Here is a 20,307-nt window from a genome sequence, read left to right on the forward strand (position 1 = left end):
AGCTATATGAACGAGTGATCGACGCCCGGTTAAGAACAGAGAGCTCCTTATCTAAAAACCAATATGGCTTCGTCCCGGGGCTGTCCACTATCGACCCTATGTTTGCCATAAACCTGGTTGCACAAGAACACAGGGCCAAAAACACACCGCTTTTTATTGCTTTTCTAGACATGGAAAAGGCATTTGATCGTGTTCCTCGTCCGACAATCTGGTGGAGTCTTCGGAAGAAAAATATCCCAGAGAGGTACATTGACATAATAGCTGACATGTACAGAAACGTAAAATCGGTAATTCGAACCACAGTGGGGCAAACCAAGCCAATAGCAGTTACCGAAGGGGTACATCAAGGTTCTGTGCTAAGCCCATACCTCTTCTGCCTGGTGATGGATGCACTCACTGAACATGCCCAAACCAAAGCACCATGGACGTTTATTTACGCAGACGATGTAGCTATCTGTACACCATCCCGAGAAGAGTTAGAAGTAGCTCTCGGTGACTGGAAACGTCAGTTGAAGGCGGGCGGCCTGATGCTGAGCATCGCGAAATCCCAATACATGGTGTGTAACGAACCAAACCCGCTTGAAGACCCTCTCATTATCGATGGACAGCAAGTCACTCGGTGTGACGAATACAGATATTTGGGTACCATGGTGCACAGCTCAGGAAATTTGGAGGGAAACTTGCAGCACCGGATCGCCGCTGCCTGGCTGAAGTGGCGGGAAGTCACTGGCGTTACCTGTGATCGGAGGATGCCCGTGAAGCTTAAGGGCCTAGTCTATAAGAGCATAATAAGACCGGTTCTGACCTATGGGAGTGAAACATGGGCTATGACGCAGAGCCATGTCCGATCTGTCCAAGTCGCCGAAATGAAGATGCTCCGGTGGATGTGCGGGGTAACGAGGCTCGATAAGATACGCAACGAGTACGTTCGCGGTAGCCTCGGAGTACGTGATATCGCCGATAAGCTACAAGAGAGCCGACTGAGATGGTTTGGGCACGTAAAACGAAGACCCCCTGATTACATCGGGAATGTTGCTATGGATCTGAACATTGTCGGCTCCAGAGGAAGAGGAAGACCGAAGATGAGATGGGCAGACACCATAGCAAAAGACATGAGGGCCTGCGACGTTTCAGTAGACGACACGTCCGATCGCGCGAAGTGGAGAGAAAAGACCAGAAAAGCAGACCCCACAATCAGATGGGAATAATAATGCTGAGGAGAGAGAGAGAGATTATTCAGATTGACTTTCACGGCTTCGGCAAACATTGCCATTCGTCCGGGGAACGGGCTGAAAATGCTGAGATGGGCCAAAAATACAAAGTTGATAGTAAGTTATGTAGGTAGATTAAAGTGCATGTTCAGATATTATTGAGCGACCTGATAAAAATAAGCAAATGTACAGTCAACAGTCAGCCAAATATCGTAATATAATTTTGTTGCCATAGAAATAAGGATGTGGTCCGATATAGTGGCGAAATATTGAGAGACAAAAGCGGCTAAATTCAGTGGTGGCTCGGACACTTAGAGAGAATGGGAGAGGATCGTGCCGTGAAGAGAGCGCAGGTACTTGGGACAACAAAATGGGAGACGCCCGAGTGGACGTCCTAGGTACCGCTGAAACGACGTAGTTGCTCAAGACCTGCTCAACCTCGGCCATGGCGACTGGCGAGAGCTATCGCAAGACCGAGAGGACTAGACTACCTATGTTTGTATGAAAAGGCGATTTAAGGGCGGTGGTCGTCCATATTCGTCTTAAGGCGAAAATTAATCTAATGAACGTTTTTGCAACTAGGCTTATAAGAACAAATAATAATTTTATCTTGAAACAAGTTTTAAATAAATATGTGTAGATGAAAAAATACAATCTTGCCTTTTATCAAATCACATCATTTTTTGACAAATTTGCGAATTGAGATATCCAAATAACGGCTACAAATAAGAAATCCCTATCACAGTTTTAAACCATGGCAGGGTTGAATACATAATAATGTCGGTATTTAACTAAACATAAGACGAACTCTTTATTTCATTTACGCGAGCGGAGCTGCGGGCCCGTCTAGTTAATATATATAATATTAAAGAACGTAAAAACGGATATTGCGATTGATATTATGTTGGAATAATATTTTTTGTATTTGTATAATATCTGTTACGGGCAACTTGATAAGTCCGGTCACTATGAATAATGACCGGTCTGCATCCATAATGCTCGCATCAAGTGGGCAATGTAATGAAAACTGTATGATTAATCACTTTGTACGTTCGGCATGAATTTTGACCACTCTACCTTGGGCAATGTAATAAAACAGATGAGCAGTAGTGTAAGTAAGAACTGCAACCCAGCTCAGAAAGGAACTACTTACAGAAAAGTAGGCTTAGGTTAGGTTAAAACTGCAACCCCCCACAGAAATGAATTATTTATAGAAAAGAAGGTGCTGTAGGTTAGGTTAGGCCTGCAACCTTCCACAGAAAAAAAACTGTTTTTAGAAAAGTAGGTTTAGGTTAGGTTAGAATTGCAATCCCCCCACAGAAATAAACAACAGCTACCACCACGGCGCGAACGATTTATCACATTGCCCGGCTAGAAGCAGGGAAGTATTCATACTGCCCGGTCCAAGTGATAAAATCAAGCTATCGCAAACCTTGATTTATTAAATGGACCACGAGCCGTCGGGCATTATTAATATGGACCGGCCAAAGTAATAAAAAAAATATCACAACTTGCCCGATGTTCTTGGGCATTATTCATAATGACAGGTCATTGTTTGTACTGCCCGGTTAATCAAGTTGTCCGTAACATATCCACAGCACTCGCTTGTGGGCGTTGTCAAATGCCCGGGCTCAAAGCAAATTTTATTATAAATAAGTAAGTCCCGTACGAGCGGCACGTCGCCGTCGAGTCTGAATGCCCAGCGTTATCGTCAATTCCGGGTTATTATAGGTAATCGTGTATCGTGTGTTCCCCGTATCTCTCAAATTATACCATGCAGGTAATTACTTTGGATTACCAGCCTATTTGTATTTTTTATTCAGCTTTAATATTTCATAATATATCGCAGATAAATACAATAGCTAACATGTATTTATTAATACAGGGTAACGAGTTCAAAAAGGATCAAATAAAAGCCTTAAAGGTTATAATGGTATTGTGTGCAACAGGTACATCATTAATAAGGTTTCTTTAAATTCAAGGGCCGAGGTTACGAAACGAAACGAACGTTGCACACATTTTTTTTTTAAGATTGCAGCAAACAACTAAAATTATAAATAAAAACAAAATAAATAATTGTTTGTGACATTTGGCATTTTTAGATTACAGGTGAATTGTATGGTACGATGATAAATGTCATCATTTATCATCGTACCCTCCCAGTTAGAAAAATACCATCGGCGCGATTCGGGAAATGAATTAGAAATTCACTAGTTATTAAATAGTAAAGATATATTATCTTATTTTTTTTCCATTTATCCATTTCCTGAAACGCGCCGTATAAGAACACTGGGCCGGGGTCCCGCGCGCCGCATTTATGAAGTTGAGACCGATCTCACTGGCAGTCATTTAATCTAAAAATAAGAGTGCTGGAGTGGAACAAAAATAATGAAATGAATCATTCCAACCATATTAAGTGATATTCAATATAAAAAATATCTTGATTTCTTTTTCAAAATCTAAATTTTGATTATTAAGCTATACGAATTGTGCTAACAGAATCTCTGCTAACATTGTACAAATTTTCCTTTTGATGAATTTCCTAAATTCTCTTTGCTTTGAGCGCTGCCTCATAACGGGCCAACGCTTTTATTATTTCATGCAGCTTTGGCTGTGCCCCGGTGAGCTAATGAGGAAACTTCCTTATAAATACTAGCTACTTATACCTTTACATCCACGTGTAGCGCCATCCCCCGGGGGTGCGGACCTCAAGCACCGACGGGCGCGTCTTACTTAACAACCGTTATATAATCACGTAAGGGACTGCAGACTTTAAATATGGGGTGAATCCTTGATTTACACCTCCTCTGGTTACCTCTACCAGTATGTAGTTATATATCAATACGAAACTGCGATGCGGCTATAGATTTTGTGAAAAAATGTTATGGCTTTGATTGGATAGGCAAATGCATGTGTAAAAACAAAACTGAAATCTAAAATATACAACAGAGGGCCTACCGCGAACCACGTTCGACGTTGCCTCCCTTTCACACTTACGTACGAATTTACGAGTTCGACAGAGAGGCAACACGTCGAACGTGGTTCGCGGTAGGCCATAAGTTTCCGATTCCGTTATTGCTTATTCATAAAGGCCGGTGCACGTGAGCCGAGTTATTTGTTGACCTTAATTTCACGCGACATATTGCAGTAGCAAGGGTATGTTGGTATCTAATCCGCTCAAAGCCGGTGTGAGCTTGGGGCCAAATTCGGTATTTTTTATTCTAGAGCTTTTCCGATCCCGTACATTGTTTCGGCCGTCGAGCTTAGCCCTTTTTGCTTTTCGTATATTGATTCCTTTCGTTGTTTCAGCTCTTCCAAAATAAACGAATATTCTTGGGATGGAAATTGAATAGCCCTGCACAACGTCAGTTTAAAAAAATGGAACGGATAAGTGAGAAAAGTTTGATCAAATACGACATCCATTAGATGAATTTTATGTCTATTGAATAGAGCGTTAATATTGAACTGGTGCTGAATCGACACTAGTAGGTAATTCCTTTAGAGATATTTTTTTTGTCATCTAATATCGTGTCTACATCTATTTCTTTATCTTGCCTCAAATCCCGAACGGTTTAAAGGATTCGGAGATATTCGTACCAAACTAACTGTGTACAGACTGTGCTACGACAAAGTGTGAAAGTGTCATCTTGATGTATTTATGTTGCCGCTATAACAACAAATACTAAAAAAAATATTTAAGTGGGGCTCCCACCGTTTATTGTAACGTGATTTTATTGCCGTTTTTTGCGTAGGTAATGGTACGGAACCCTCCGTGCGCGAGTCCGACTCGCACTTGGGCAGTTTTTATGATCATTGTCGTATTAACAATTATTTTTTAAATGTCTGCTAAAACTAAAGACGACAGTTCTTGATGACTAGTTTATATTTACCTATATGTACTTTTATTTTATTTGAATACAAACATAATACAGATCCCATTACAATATACCTAACCTAATAATGTGACTATCTGAGAAAAGGCGATAAACGCAACGCTTGTATCAAAATTAAAACTACTACAACTCTTTAAACTCTTTTGTAGAAAACATGGTAACATCTTGGCATTGCATGCTGAATTTGTTAAGAAACATAGCGAGCGGTACTCGATAGTAGAACAGAGATAATGTTACGCGACAGCCAATTTCCTCGCATCTTTCTGGCTTTATGTAACATTATAGTTTAAAAGTTCGGGAAGCACTTTGATTATAATATGTATCTGCTTTGTTATTAACCGTATTCAAAAGATAACTTTAAGAACACTGATACACTGATAAAATGTTTAGAAGTCGGACCAAGAAAAGTCTGCAGCGGATTTGATAGCCCACGCAGTGCAAGTGTTATTTATACGTCATAATTTCTTAGAAGTTTGACGTTTAAAATAACATTTGCACTGCGTGGGCTATCAAATCCGCTGCAGACTTTTCTTGGGTCTGACTCTACTTATCTAGATTTTCTTCTTCCTCGTGTGTATCGGCATTTTCCCGATTAGCAATCTTTAGGCCTTTCCTGATCGATCTTTCTGTGTCGATTCGAATCCTGAGTTTCTGACTTTTGCTGGATAGAAAATAATTACGAATATAGGTCTAAAATGCCCTTTAAAAATTTGTAAATAGTAAATAGTAGGAGAGGACGGAAAACCGCTAAAAGATGGACGAGTGAGTTTGAGGGCCGACACGTTAGTGGAGGCCCTCAAATAATACAAGTCCATCTTTAGCGTTTCCGGCCGAGGCATTACATAGTGCTTTTCACGACTACTGCGAGGAAATAAGAAAACATTTGCATAACTATAAGTACTAGCCCGCGATTTCTCTGGTAGCAAATTACTAGCCACTGCCTGTGCTGTCTCTTGAATTTCGGTAGGCGTCAGCGTAAGAATATCATTTTCTTCATTAGAAGAACTCATAGATACATGTTTCTTGTATTTTTTAGTCAAACACAATTTACACTATCCAATTCAGTGAGTATTTTCCGATCCCGCCTTTTTTTACTTTTTTATCACTTTTAAGAGGCGTTTTCCTGTTGTTTGCTTCAAACCGACTCTAAACTTAGAAGCGTTTTTGCTAAAAAACCACAAATAGCTACAAAAGTAAAAAACGCCTTAAGCGTGAATCAAATGAACTGACTGAAAGAATGAATGGTTTTGTCATTTTTTTTTTTTTTAAACAAGAAATTGGTCCTATAAATAACCTAATTTTATTTTTGAAGGAAAAAGTTGCGCCAAAAAAGACCTTTTATTGATTTTTATGTTTTAAATTATACTCATTGCTGTAGCGAACCGTCACCAATGACAGATGATGATAACAATGAAACATTTAGTGGTGGTTCAGGTGCTACAGCTATTGCCTATTTTCCAGCTTGGTTTTAGACCATCTTTTGCCGCATTTCCGAACAGTACGTGAAAAAATAATTGCACAAAAGCTAAAAATATGAAAGTAAAAATGGGCAATATGATGTTTGAGGGAACGTATCGATTACTTTTTTAAATATTAAAATTAAAAAACATGATATCCGATCCGCGTTTCCGGGCACGCACTTCCATCTCGCTGTCGCGTATGCTCAGTGAGAGTAAGAGAAGAACACGAACTTAACTGCCTTTATGCGAAATAATTAGTCGACTTGATGCGATCAACAGAATTCAGATCGAATCTATTGCATAAAAAATGTATACAAGGATTCAGGCATTATTTCGTGAAACAATATTTTTTCATATTGTTTGAGTTAATCTGAAAATTTGTCAAGTCTGAAATTCTGTAAGTTTTACCTTAGCGGATAGGTGCTAGTAATCAATGGCTACGCGTAGGTAAGTACCATAGAAGGTAGGATCGTATAGAAGTGGTATACGCGTGCCTCCGTGAGGGACAAAACATACGCAAATGCGACACTGTGATTGGTCGAATTCATTTGTTGCCCACCATAATCCATACTAAAAAAACGGTGGGGAACAAATAAAATGTGAGACTGTGACAAGGACAAACAATAATAGCTCTTTCGCTGCTACTCCTACTGAAAGATACATAAGACTATCCTGTTCGGTCACTTCTCCCCACCCTCATGCCAGATCCAGTTTTAATACTACATAGATTCATGGTAAGTACCTGGGCGTTTTCAGAAATAAATATCGAATACCCGATTCTCACAGATCCCGGTGTTTTCGGATTCTTTCAACTCAGAATCACTAGCATATTCAATTCTGATGATAAAATAAAATGTCCCAAAAATTTGTATGAAAATTGTACATTCCACTACGTCACGCACATACAAGTGAAAAAAAAATTCATACTAAAACGTGACGTATTGGAATGGACATTTTGGGACATCTTTTTTTAATTGTGGGATGAAGAATGCTGTCGATTCTGAGTAGAATGAGCCCAAGAACGTCCAGATGTGAAAGAATCAGGTTTTCAATATTTATTTCTGAAAACGCCCACCTACAAACTTTTATAAATGTCAAATCCACGTGGTGCTTTTGATTCATCATTTTAAAAATCATTATAGCATACCTAAATAGCATTTTGTTTTATTTTGCATATTATGAAAATAATGTACTTAGTCCTACTTACAGGACATACTATTTATTTGTTTTACTATACACGATCAATAAATATATACCTACATATATATTTATAAGCATTATTATAAACTTTACATACTTAATACTTACATTACTGATTAATTATTTATATAAAACGGGGAAAACTTAACCAAACAATATGCGGTAAGTAGGTACTAAACTTATCTAATTTCACGTACCTGGAGCTTATGTTGGTTTTAAACCATTACGCCTGCGCTGAAATAAGGTTTCCAGCTCAAGAGTGTCTGAAAATCTTTACCGAAACCTCTCCAAACGACCCGACGAAATGTCAGCGATACGTGCGGGCAACATCCAGTACCTATACGTAAATAATGAATAAGGGTACCACTAACAAAATTACTACTTCTATTCATATGAACAAATATTCAACCGAATCATTGACAGACAAAAAAAGCAGTCGAAGTCAAAGAAAATACTCCATGCGCGCACTCGGACGTCTAAAGGGTTAACTTAAACGTAAACGTAACCTAGCATACCTTTATTTTGCCTCGAAATTCATGGTATCTGCCGAAGAATGTCCCAAAAATATCGATTCACGACGTATACACCATGTCTCCGGCCGAGACAAACGCCCCCTCCACTCTACGTACACATATGACACGGCACGTCAAGAGAGATATGAAATTGTTTTCCCGCCACGAAAGTTCTTTGGCGAAAGTTCAACCACTGTGAGAAAAGTTCTACAAACTGCGTTAAAAGAGTCTGAAAGCAATTCAATAAGTTGTATCGGTATATTAAAATGAGGTCTTTCTGAGAAGGATATGATTAGAGAACAGACTAAAAGTTTGAATGTATCGTTCAGACGTAGAGGAGGAGCATGCGACAGGCTGGCGCGTGTTCTCAACTCGACTGACAGCGACCCCTGCACAGCCGCTGCCGACGTGCGCAGGCCCGCGCCCCCGGCATCGAACCCCTGTGTAAAGATCTTGTAAGCTTTTAGAGAGACGAGACCACGTGCTGCTCGGCACTACCGACCTTCTGGAACTAAAGCTTATAATAAAATTTAAGCCGCTGAAGATGGAGTAAAAACAAAAATGGATATACCATCACCAAGCATCAATAAAATTTTCTGCATAATTAGTTTTCTAAAATCAATAAATTGTTAGACAAGGACGGCAATAGTTTAATCAAGAATCTTTCTAAAATTACAAGATCTTTTCAGCTTGTGAAACAGGTGATATTGCCATTTCGCTCTAAGTATACCAGCTCCTGACTTCATGGAGCACTGAATGCTGCCTTATCTGTGATAACAAACTTTCAGCCAATAGCGTTTATAGGCAACTTCGCAGCTAACTCGGCATTTGCCAGAATTTCAGGGGCGACTTTTCTTTTTATTTAAGTCTCTACCTTTTCGAACCTTACAACGCATGCGTGTACCCTACAGAAAGCAGTGCAGGTCAAACTGCTGTGGACATTTCACATTTAAAGTCCCATACATATACGAAACACAGGCGTTTACCGGGAGTTTTAAATAAACTACTGACAAAATTAAATGATTTCGCAGCTATTATCAATATACACATTTAAAATTAGTTATTTATTATTATTATTATTGTGTTGTAGTGGGCCTTTGAGTGTCGCATCGACCAGCATTGATCTATTGTGACGGCCCTTTAACACATTCAATACCACTAAGTGCTACGGGTTACGCTCGTAGCGCGTAGCCACGGTTTCGCCGTATGTAGCGCGTAGTCGCTACGAACAGTGTACCTGACAGTCGGGTTCTTGGTGTTGAATGTTGAATGACGACCGGTCTGGCCTAGTGGGTAGTGACCCTGCCTACGAAGCCGATGGTCCTGGGTTCGAATCCCAGTAAGGGCATTTATTTCTGTGATGAACACAGATATTTGTTCCTGAGTTATGGGTGTTTCCTATGTATATAAGTATGTATTTATCTATATAAGTATGTCGCCTAGTACCCATAGTACAAGCTATGCTTAGTTTGGGGCTAGGTCGATCTGTGTAAGATGTCCCCAATAAAAAATAAAAAAAAAAAAAAAAAAAAATGTGTTAAAGTTCATTACTAATGCCCGTTGCATCCAGAAAGTTCCAGATTCTTTAATATAATGGCCGTAATGTTCTGTACCTCATAGGGTTGCACTACGTGTCGCCCTAGGTAGGTACTTCTTTTTGACATTAGTGGTCCACAGGAGCAGAGAAGGTGATGAATTAGTTACTTGTACATGACTGATTTTGACGTGATAAGTTGATAACGTCTTATAAATCGATGAACACCGGTAGCATGCACGAAAAAGTGTCACGTTGTGGACTAATCTCCATGGCAACGTTGTGGACAGATCTCCATGGTAACGTTACGGTCACGTTTTCTTATGACGTTATCACGCAAAATTATCGTCTGTAAACCGACTTTACAGACAACCATATTTTTTTGCAAGATATCAATCGATTCTACTTACCGTAAACTGGGGTTACTTTGACTTGTCGGGTAACCATGATCATCGATTTTTGAGGAATAAGCAGTTGATTTTTGAAAGCGACTTTAAGTTTTTTATGATGTAGCTGGCAACCTTAATAGAAAAATATATACATTTATCATGTATCGTAGTCGATATTAAACTTTCGTGAGACATAATTATTTTAAAATGTTTATTTATACGACAACGGCTTCACTCACTTGAATTTTTAGTCGCTATAATTGGCATAATAATTGGCGACATGTTTCGGGCCCGTCGGGGGTCCCTCCTCAGGCTCGAGTGCTCGCGGCGACTGGAACTCGTGCACTGATCGCGCCGCCCGCCTCGTCGCTCGTTGCGCGCGCGCTGACAGAGCGGGGGCGGGTGGCGCGGTGCACTCCGCAGCCGGAGTTGTCAGGTGAAGGTCTGGTAGGGCGGCTGTACCGACCGGCGTCAAGCACACTGCACTCACTATGTCCACGCGATCGTCACAACGCACTTCCCGCCTAATACTAGGTATTATAGGCTTCCATGCAGGTGGCAACATCCAGCCTCCGTCCCGATTGAAGTTAGGGCGGCGTCCAATTTCAATCGCCTCGCGAATCTTACGCGGCACAAAACATTTCTCCCGTACTAGTAATCTCGCTCTATCGAAACGAATGAAATGGGACGCGGCCACCGCTGAATTCCTGGTATCCATGTTCTTTACGCTGCGTATGTGTTCCGACAACCTCGTGGAGACATTCCTTCCAGTCTCACCGACATACGCCCTACCACAGGCACAAGGTATCTTGTATACCTTGTCCTTTGGAGAGTGCAGCATCTGTCTGACCTTGGTATGGGGACGGAACTGTCCTAATGCTAAACTTCCGGCGTAATAGGCGTCCAATTCTATCCGTTACCCCCTTAATGAAAGGCAAGAAGACAGCTGCTCTGTCGACCGTTTGTACTCGCCGTAATGTACCCGTACTTGCCGCTCGCTGACTCTGTCTCCAATTGTACCCATTCCTTTCTAATACTTGCCTTACATGCTGCAACTCAACTTGCACGTACTGTGGGTCACAGAGCCGTAAAGCCCTATTGATGAGCGCGCGTGGAAAAACAAATGTGCGGGGTGATGGTGTGAGTCAGCTTGCAGGTACCAATCAGTGTGTGTGGACTTACGATACACTTTATGAGTCAACCGGCCATGCTCGTCCCGCTGTACCAAGACATCCAATGGGACTGCCCCATTGCACTCCTTCTCAATGGTGAACTTAATCTTGGCATGCCGCGCGTTCAGGTGGACGAGTAACGGGTCCAGATCGTTGTGTGATACAACAGCAAACACGTTGTCCACATATCGCCACCACAGTCTGGGATTATGCGGGCAGCTCTCCAAAGCCCTCTGCTCAAACTCCTCCATAAAAATATTGGCCACCACTGGTGCTATAGGAGAACCCATTGCCACTCCTTCTATTTGTAGATAGTGTTCACCCCGCCACACAAAATATCCACTAGTGAGACAAAACTCGATTAATCCCATGTACTCGGTAAGTGGGCCGCCGGCTGGCCATCCGTCTTATAATCTCTATCGTTTCCACTACCGGCACATTCGTGAATAAGGAGGCTACATCGAAGCTCACCATCAACTCATCTTCCTGCAACGTAACGTCTTCAAGTAGCTGCACAAAATGTGTAGAGTCTCGTACGAAACTGGACGTGTTACCCGTTAGAGGTTGCAAGAGGCCCGATAAGAAGCGGTACGCCTTGTACGTGGGTGAATCTGACTCACAATGGGTCTCAGGGGCCAGTCACTTTTATGGATTTTGGGTAGCCCATAAATCTTTGGGGTGGTGGGTTTTAATTGACGCAGCGTTTTTGACTGATCCTTGGCCGATATCGCTCCGAGTAAACTGTTGAGCCTCGATGGTTACACGTGCTGTAGGGTTATACGATACTTTCTTATAAGTGTTTGGATCTCCTACTAGCTGCGTAACCTTCTCCTCGTAGACCGCTGTGTCGACGACTACAGTCGCATTCCCCTTATCCGCCGGCAACACCAGTGGCCTATTTTATAAAGCTACAAGTTACAATTTACAAGCGGAAGTCTCGTTCTAACACATAGGGTTAGAAAGAGACTTCCGCTTGTAAATTGTAACTTGTAGCTTTATAAAATAGGCCACAGAAGTCCAGAATATCCTCATTCTTCCGCAGTAATGAGAGTGCTAGTCTTTCTTGCTTACTGATGTTAGGCTTTGGTAGCTTACTTCGTCGCAACAGCGAAGAGACATCCTGTCGGAGGCACTCAGCTTCTCAGTTCGGCACTCTGTTGCGTAATATGATCGCGTCCTCTATGCCAGTGACGATGGTCTCAACAGGAAAAGATGACGGAGTCAAAGCGAAATTTAGGCCTTTCGACAACACATTAAACATGATAAAAGTGTTCAGAAACGAACTCCTTACAGTTTATAAATCGATCATCAAAGTTACCCCATGCATCAAAGTAACCCCAGTTTACGGTACCGTAAGATTCAAATTTTTCTAATAAACCTGTCCTATGTATAATCATTGTGCCCCAGAATGTACCAAATTGCGAAAATAATATCATCTGTGTTTTATGGAGTACTGCTGTCACCTTTAGGCGGGAGCACCTGGATACCAGCTCGGACCCTTCGATTCAGTCCAAAGGCGCGCTGTAAGTACAAATCGTCGACAGTCCCAAACTCACAAGCGTTATTGAACCTTTAAGTCTAAGGAGAGACTTTACCTCCTTGTGTGTGTTCTACCGCATGTACGATGGGCTATGCTCTGAATAATTGTTTGACATGATGCCAACGGCCAGCTTCTATTACCGCACGTACAAACGAATTATTTACCTACCATTACAAACTCACGGAAATGCAAAATTCGTAAATTTTAACAGGCTAATTTATGTGATGTGGTAATAATGGCCACCATAATAAAGTAACGAATATGCCCGATTCGCAAATTTGCTATGGCCACCTTTGTGGTTAGGTTATACCTATTTGCCATTGCCACCATAGTAGATTAACGAATGAGCAGTTTCGCAAATATGCTTAAGGTTATGAATGTAGATAAAAATTAAATGCCACCATTGTAAACTGACATATGTGCCAGATTCGCAAATTTGCTGTAGTCTATTTATGTGGTTGAGTAATAGTTGCCACCATTGTAAAATAACGAATGTGCAGATTCGCAATTATGCTATAGTTTATTAATATGAATGAGGAATAAATGCCACCATAGTAAACTACCGTATTTGCCAGATTCGCAAGTTTGCTATAGGCTAATCGTACCGGTCAATAATAATTGCCACCATAGAAAGTTAACGAAAATGGCAGATTCGTTAGTTATTTACTGGCGTCATAACTTTATCGGCCAAGGAAAAATACCTTATCTACACTTCGTAAGTCTACCATGGGGTAAAAGAAATATAAAGTCAGATTGGTACAATGGTAACTTTGAAAGCTTAAAAGATAGAAGTCTGAAAATTGGTCACATTGTGCATTGTCATATTTGGTACAGAATTACATCAAAAACTCAATTTTAACAAAGGTCATTGGGCGTTTTGACCCGCTTTATGAACTTTCCCGTACAGAGACCAAACTAGTTTTAAAATAGAGAATTTAATCTCACTTTTCCAAATATGTATTTTTTTTTAATGTATCAACCGGCAGAAAAAAGTTATTCAACAGTATGTGTACGAGATAGTGTTATTAATGTTTTTACTTTCGGCATTGTGCGAAAGTGTGGTTCATGCAGCCTGATAAACGTTTTATAGCACAATGGCAAATGAAATGTTGTCATTTGTGGGTAGGTACCAAAATGCGCATACGACAAATGAAGTGTTGTCAATTAGGATTGTTCATTTTTTTTAGACCCCCATTTTTATTTTATATTCTGAAAATATAGGTTAATTTAAGATACCAATTTGAATGATTTATTAATTCACGGCTCGGTTGAATATTTATAAGTTATTGAAAATATGAGATACGACTTCTCGTAAATTACATGTAGTGGCTGATTTGATAAAGCACAAGCAATAACAAACATTAAAAAAATAGTTGTAATTGTCAATTGATTGTAATGTCACCTGTCTACAACGTCAATGTCAATGTCAGTGCGTTTCTATAAATAATATCGTCTGGAAAACTCGTTTATTTTGAATCCCTAAATCAATAATTTCAAAATACCTACGCTATAAATTTGTGAAAGCTGATTCCAGAAATCTGCCTAAGTTATATAATATAACTTAGTTTTATTGGAGTATGTATCCATATAGCATCCAACTCCAACCATAACTTGGCTGAAATCAGGGGAGCAAAAATACAAATGTAAGTTACATCATATATTTTTTAACTGATTCGATTCGTAAGATGATTGGATTCATAAAATCGTTATAAGCGTCCATTGCTAAGGTAGCACCCAGTGGGTTCTACCGGCTTGTCACCATTGTTTGGATATTGTACTATATTAGGTACATGCCAATTTTGCTAATTATATCCTATAATTTCAGGTCATCATGTGATTCCTATTTAGATACGGCTGTGGGATACGTAATGTACGAAGGAGATTGATTTTGTTAAGGCACTTGGGCCCTGAACAAAGTTGAGCATTTTGTATCGAAACGAACGTCATATTAATCGTCATAATACTTTACGACAGTAAATAATGCCTGGGAACAGAGTAAATAACAAACCATACACTTCTCTTCTGGTTCGTCAACAAGAAGCCATCATTGTCAGCTGCTCGTGCAGAACATGATGAACATACATATATGTATAGTTACTTTTTTTTTGGGAAACATATATACATATATTTCCTAAATTAATAAAAAAGTAGGTTAACAAAAACATGTTTTATTATTCACAACTATTAACTTAAGTCTTGTCCACCATGATATCAGCAGCTTGAACTGCAACATGTACCTGGAAATTAGAAATTATATCTTTTTAAAGCAGTTTCAGGCTGAATTTTGAGTATGACTATGTATTCTTGTATAGTGTTTCTTTCTAGTAGGCACCATCTCTGTTTAACGGTTTGTCTTTATATACTCTGGCTACATTACCACAGAAAACACATAGGTCCCCGCGACCCTACCTACAAAGTGAGCTTTTAAATAATTGTAGTAAAATAATATTAATTTTATACTTACATCGACGTGATCCTCACAGCAATACTGTGTGTAAGTAGGTAGGTATTCCAAGTTCAATTCACGGCACCATGTTTCACGTCGTAGGTCTTCGCGGATTCGAACAATTATTTTTGTGAATCATTCCCACACGTAGGAACAAGGTCTTTGATATATTAAGCAACGAAAACTACTGTTTAGGTATCAATTATAAATCAAATCATAACAAACCAGCGCAGCGGTTTAACTCATAGACCTATATAATAGGGACAAGACATATTGTTCTATACGTACAATTGCTTATAGAAATAGCACCCATTTTGACGGCACACACATAAATATATATCTATCTCGTTTTTACTCAGCACTGTAACCCTTAGCAAAAAAAGGTGACAGTATTTCAGTACGGACATAAAGTGTTCCATGAAAATACGTAAATACCTAATGCGGCCGAAAATCCGCCATGTTTAGTCACCCAAATGTCATTGTCTGTCAGTTCAGCCGGTACTTGTCCTGTCAAAAAGTCGTGGTGAAAATTAAAATTATTAATTATCTTTCAATATTTTGCTTGTGATTGAAAATAATTGAAGCCAAATGTGAATAATTACGTCGCGAAGATGCCAGTGTGTAGTGTATTAGGGTGCGGCATAAGAAAACCATCAAATCAGCCATCTTTAACCATACACAGGTACGCTATAATTTACATGAAAAATATTGGTTATTGTTAATGTTCCTGGGAAATTTAAGGATGTTTCACATTATAAATAGCAAGGTTCTTCTGTGCAGTTATAGATCATGAAGTGATTGGATTTATTTAACTATATTTTTACGCTTAAATAATGTAAACATTTCAGCTAGGGTTGTACTTTATTTATCGACTTTGATATCGATATATTATGATTGCCTATTTATATTTTCTTATTTTATCATGCTACCCCGCTTCAAACCAACTAAATTATCTTAATTTAATAATTAAATCATTTTTATAGCTTACCAAGAAATGAACATAAAAAGAAAGAGCTGGAGATGGAGACCCTGACCGACTCTCGGGAGCACTCGGGTCCGTGGGGTCGTTACTCCACAAGCTGCCCTGCGGCCTTTTTTATATCATTATTAAAGTTTTTTTATATAATTCGACATTAAGAGACCATATACATATAGTTGTAATTTATAAAATGGTTAATGTATTGTTATTATTTTTGTTTGTATGTAAATTCAATGTTGACGTATAAAAATGCCCTTGTGGCCTATTTGCTGAATAAATGTTGAAGAAGTTGAAGAGCGGAAGTCATTCCTTATTTTTGTAATAAATAAATGTTCTGAAGGTGTTTTGTTTTTTTTCACCCGTCGCTTAATAAGCTTGAATTTTGTATCGCTCTCACTTATAGATACGGCGCACCAAGGTCGAGGTGCAGTGCGGTAGTGTGTTACAGACTTCAGGGTTAGCAACACAACAAAATTGATTGTAATAGAGAGGTAAAGTCCAAGAAAAACACGTACACTTATTCTGACATCCAAAACAGATGGCGCTGTACTGCGCCATGTGTTTTGCGGTCACTAAGTTGTCAAACGTCAACTTATGAAAATCAGTGTTACCGCAAAAATCGCAATATGTATTGAGTAGTACAGCGTCATCTCGTTTACCTGTCAAATTTGAAGCACGAAATTGTCCTAGACTCCACACATCTTACTCAATCAAAGTATCTTTTCACATAACAATATACTAATAAAGAATTTTTATTTATTTACTTACTTCCTATTAAAACATAAACTGCACAAATAATACATACTTAGTATTTTAAATAAAATGAGCCGAGAACGTTAAAAAGGTATCGATGTATCGATAAAACCTAGTAACAGTAAAAATCTTCTGGGCAGCACTAAAACCGCCATGTTTAGTCCTAAGATGACGTCACAGTGGCACGCATTATTCGTTGACGTTTCACTTCCATAGGTTTCATATTTCAGTGGTTTAACTGAAAAATTTCATTATGACAATGATAACTTTGACAATTACGTGAGTGACGGATTGATTTACTATGGTCCGATAACTTTTATTATGCGATGACTTTACATTCAGCCAACGAGAAAGGTCAAACTAAGGTCATAAGGATATTTGTTGAAATATCTTCAATCCTCAATTATTATATTGCAGCAAATGTCGGAAACTGTTTGAAAACCTCATATCTCGAAATGGTTTTCGAAATAGAACATTTAAAAAAAAATTAACAATCCTAATTGTGGGTACTTGGGTAGGTACCAAAATGCGCATACGACAATTTTTAGATTTTTTAAACCAACCATATTTTTTATTATTTGGACCTGGCTTTGGACCGCGTGCAGCGCGCCACATACGTCGGGCTACGCCCGACTCTTTTAGTATGAGGGCGCCTCGGTTTTGGACCGCGTATAGGGCGCCACGTACGTCGGGCTACGCCCGACGCTTTGAGTATGAGGGCGCCGAAGGCACCCGGCTTTGGTAAGCGTCAGCGTGTCACGTTAGTCACGTACGTCGGGCTACGCCCGACTCTTATAGTATGAGCGTGCCGAAGGCGCCCGGCTTTGGAACGCGTACAGCGCGCCACGTACCAAAGCCAGGCGCCTTTGACTTTCTCATACTAAAAGTGTCATGTACGTGACACGCTGTACGCTTACCAAACCGGGCGCCTTCGGCATCCTCATACACAAAGCGTCGAGCGTAGCTCGACGTACGTGGCGCGCTGTACGCGTTCCAAAACCGGGCGCCTTCGGCGCTCTCATACTAAAAGAGTCGGGCGTAGGTAGCCCGACGTACGTGACACGCTGTACGCTTACCAAAGCCGGGCGCCTTTGGCGCCCTCATACTCTAAGGCGCATTCATAATTCCAATAGTTCTGACTTAATTCATTGCAAAAATGCTATAATGATAAGAAATGATTTTTATTTTTTTCTCAATTCTCCCATGGTTTGCAAGAATGCGACTCATACCACTGAGTAGCAGATACATTTACCTACATAATTAGCCCTATTTCGTTTGTGTACACTGTGGATCATATGTCCGAACAAAACGCCCAATGACCTTCAGGCCCCGTTCGCACGGCAGCTTTTTCAACGCGCGTTAAAAAAGCGTTTGAATGACACAAATGGATAACCATGTATGTATTCACACGAAGGCGGTTTTTAAGCGCGGCGCTTTTTTATCGAGCACTGTTCGATTTTCGGCGTTGAGCGTTGGCGTCAAATTGAATAGACCATACGGAAATCCGTGTATCTGTTCTCACAAGCGTTGAAAAAGCGCCGGCGCTGCTGTCAGTTGGCTGTCAAGTGTCAATTTTTGGTGACAATCGTCAAGATTATTATTAGTTTCACCTTAAAAATGTCAACTTATGCTTACAAATTCCTGAAATATTCAAGCTATATTAGTAGTAATAGCAAAAAAGTATGGCTTTTCTGAGATGCGTACGAGGCAGTACGACTCACAAGTGATTTTTAAGCGTTCATATGAACACAAATATTGAAAACGGTAAAAAAGCGCCAACGTCGGGTTTTAACGCAACGCTTTTTAAGCTGTCGTGCGAATGGGGCCTCAGTTATGTTATAGCCGTAATACACTACCGCACCGCACCAAGGTCATTGTGGGACGCACCCATAAGTAAGAGGGTTAGCCCCCATTCGCACGAGAGCTTTTTCAACGCGCGTTAAAAAAGCGCTTGAATCTGTCCGCACTCTAAATTCGATTTAACGACCAAGGCTTAGGTAAGTCGAAAATCTAACAACGCGTGATAAAAAGCGCCACCGCTGTCGTGTGAATAAATACACATGTATCTATTTGTGTCATTCAAACGCTTTTTTAACGCGCGTTGTTAAAGCGCCCGTGGGAATGGGGGCTTACGGCTATTAGTTTAGCATGGGGGCGACGAAATGTTCCATGGCTATTAGTTTAGCATGGGGGCGACGAAATGTTCCATAGATGGTAGGATCCTAGATTCATGGATGGATTGTGGTAGTGGCGCCCCATACGCAGAGTTTCGCGTAATATTCCCTTAGGGTATGCGCGCACGAGCAACTTTGTCTGCGCAACTTTGTGTTTTGTCTCTGTCGCACTTGACTTCGACACTTGAGTGCGACAGAGACAAAACACAAAGTTGCGGAGACAAAGTTGCTCGTGCGTGCCTACTCTTAGCTTATCACTGGCCCCATTAGCACGACAGCTTAAAAAGCGTTGCGTTAAAACCCGACGTTGACGCTTTTTTACTGTTTCTAATATTTGTGTTCATATGAACGCTTAAAAATCACTTGTGAGTCGTACTGCCACGTACGCATCTCAGCAAAGCCATACTTTATTTCCTATTACGACGTATTATTTGAATATAGCTTGAATATTTCAGGAATTAGTAAGCATAAGTTGACATTTTTAAGGTGAAACTAATAATAATTTTGACGATTGACACCAAAAATCAACAAAAATTGACACTTGACAGTGACAGCCAACTGACAGCACCGCCGGCGCTTTTTTAACGCTTGTGAGAACAGATACACGGAGCTCCGTATGATCAATTCAATTAACGGCCAACGCTCAACGCCGAAAATCGAACAGTGCTCGATAAAAAAGCTCCGCGCTTAAAAACCGCCTTCGTGTGAATACATACATGGTTATCCATTTGTGTCATTCAAACGCTTTTTTAACGCGCGTCGAAAAAGCTGCCGTGCGAACGGAGCCTAGTTGCCTCCAGAATCCAAAGAGAATATTCTCTTTGATTCTTAAATCACTACGTTTTAAGAGACGGGACTTCCATACTAGCGACTTGATTGGTCTGTGTATATGTTTGGTTATCCAATCATTACCAACATGTACGACAAAGAACTGTCAAAGAACAATAGTACCAACATAACATACTTAAGTAGTGTAGTATGCTACACGCTTGCGAATTTTATCGATATCGATAAATTGGGGAGGGTTGAAACATGGGCCCCTGT

At 40.2% G+C, this 20,307-nt stretch overlaps 1 protein-coding gene and 1 long non-coding RNA gene across 4 annotated transcripts in view; one reads left to right on the forward strand and one right to left on the reverse strand.

Annotated features, from left to right (window-relative positions):
* The window catches only part of LOC134804190 (gamma-aminobutyric acid type B receptor subunit 1), a 159,793-nt gene extending 150,626 nt beyond the window's left edge, over positions 1-9,167 (reverse strand). For all 3 annotated transcript variants that reach the window (XM_063777132.1, XM_063777131.1, XM_063777130.1), the window contains exon 1: positions 8,280-9,167. The gene's annotated coding sequence lies outside the window, so the exon portion shown is untranslated. The remainder of the gene's footprint in view (positions 1-8,279) is intronic.
* LOC134804239 (uncharacterized) overlaps positions 1-20,307 on the forward strand; it is a 184,786-nt gene that overhangs the window by 162,672 nt on the left and 1,807 nt on the right. The window lies entirely within an intron of this gene.

This window comes from Cydia splendana, chromosome Z, assembly GCF_910591565.1.
Source record: "Cydia splendana chromosome Z, ilCydSple1.2, whole genome shotgun sequence".
In the NCBI taxonomy this organism is placed as follows: domain Eukaryota; kingdom Metazoa; phylum Arthropoda; class Insecta; order Lepidoptera; family Tortricidae; genus Cydia; species Cydia splendana.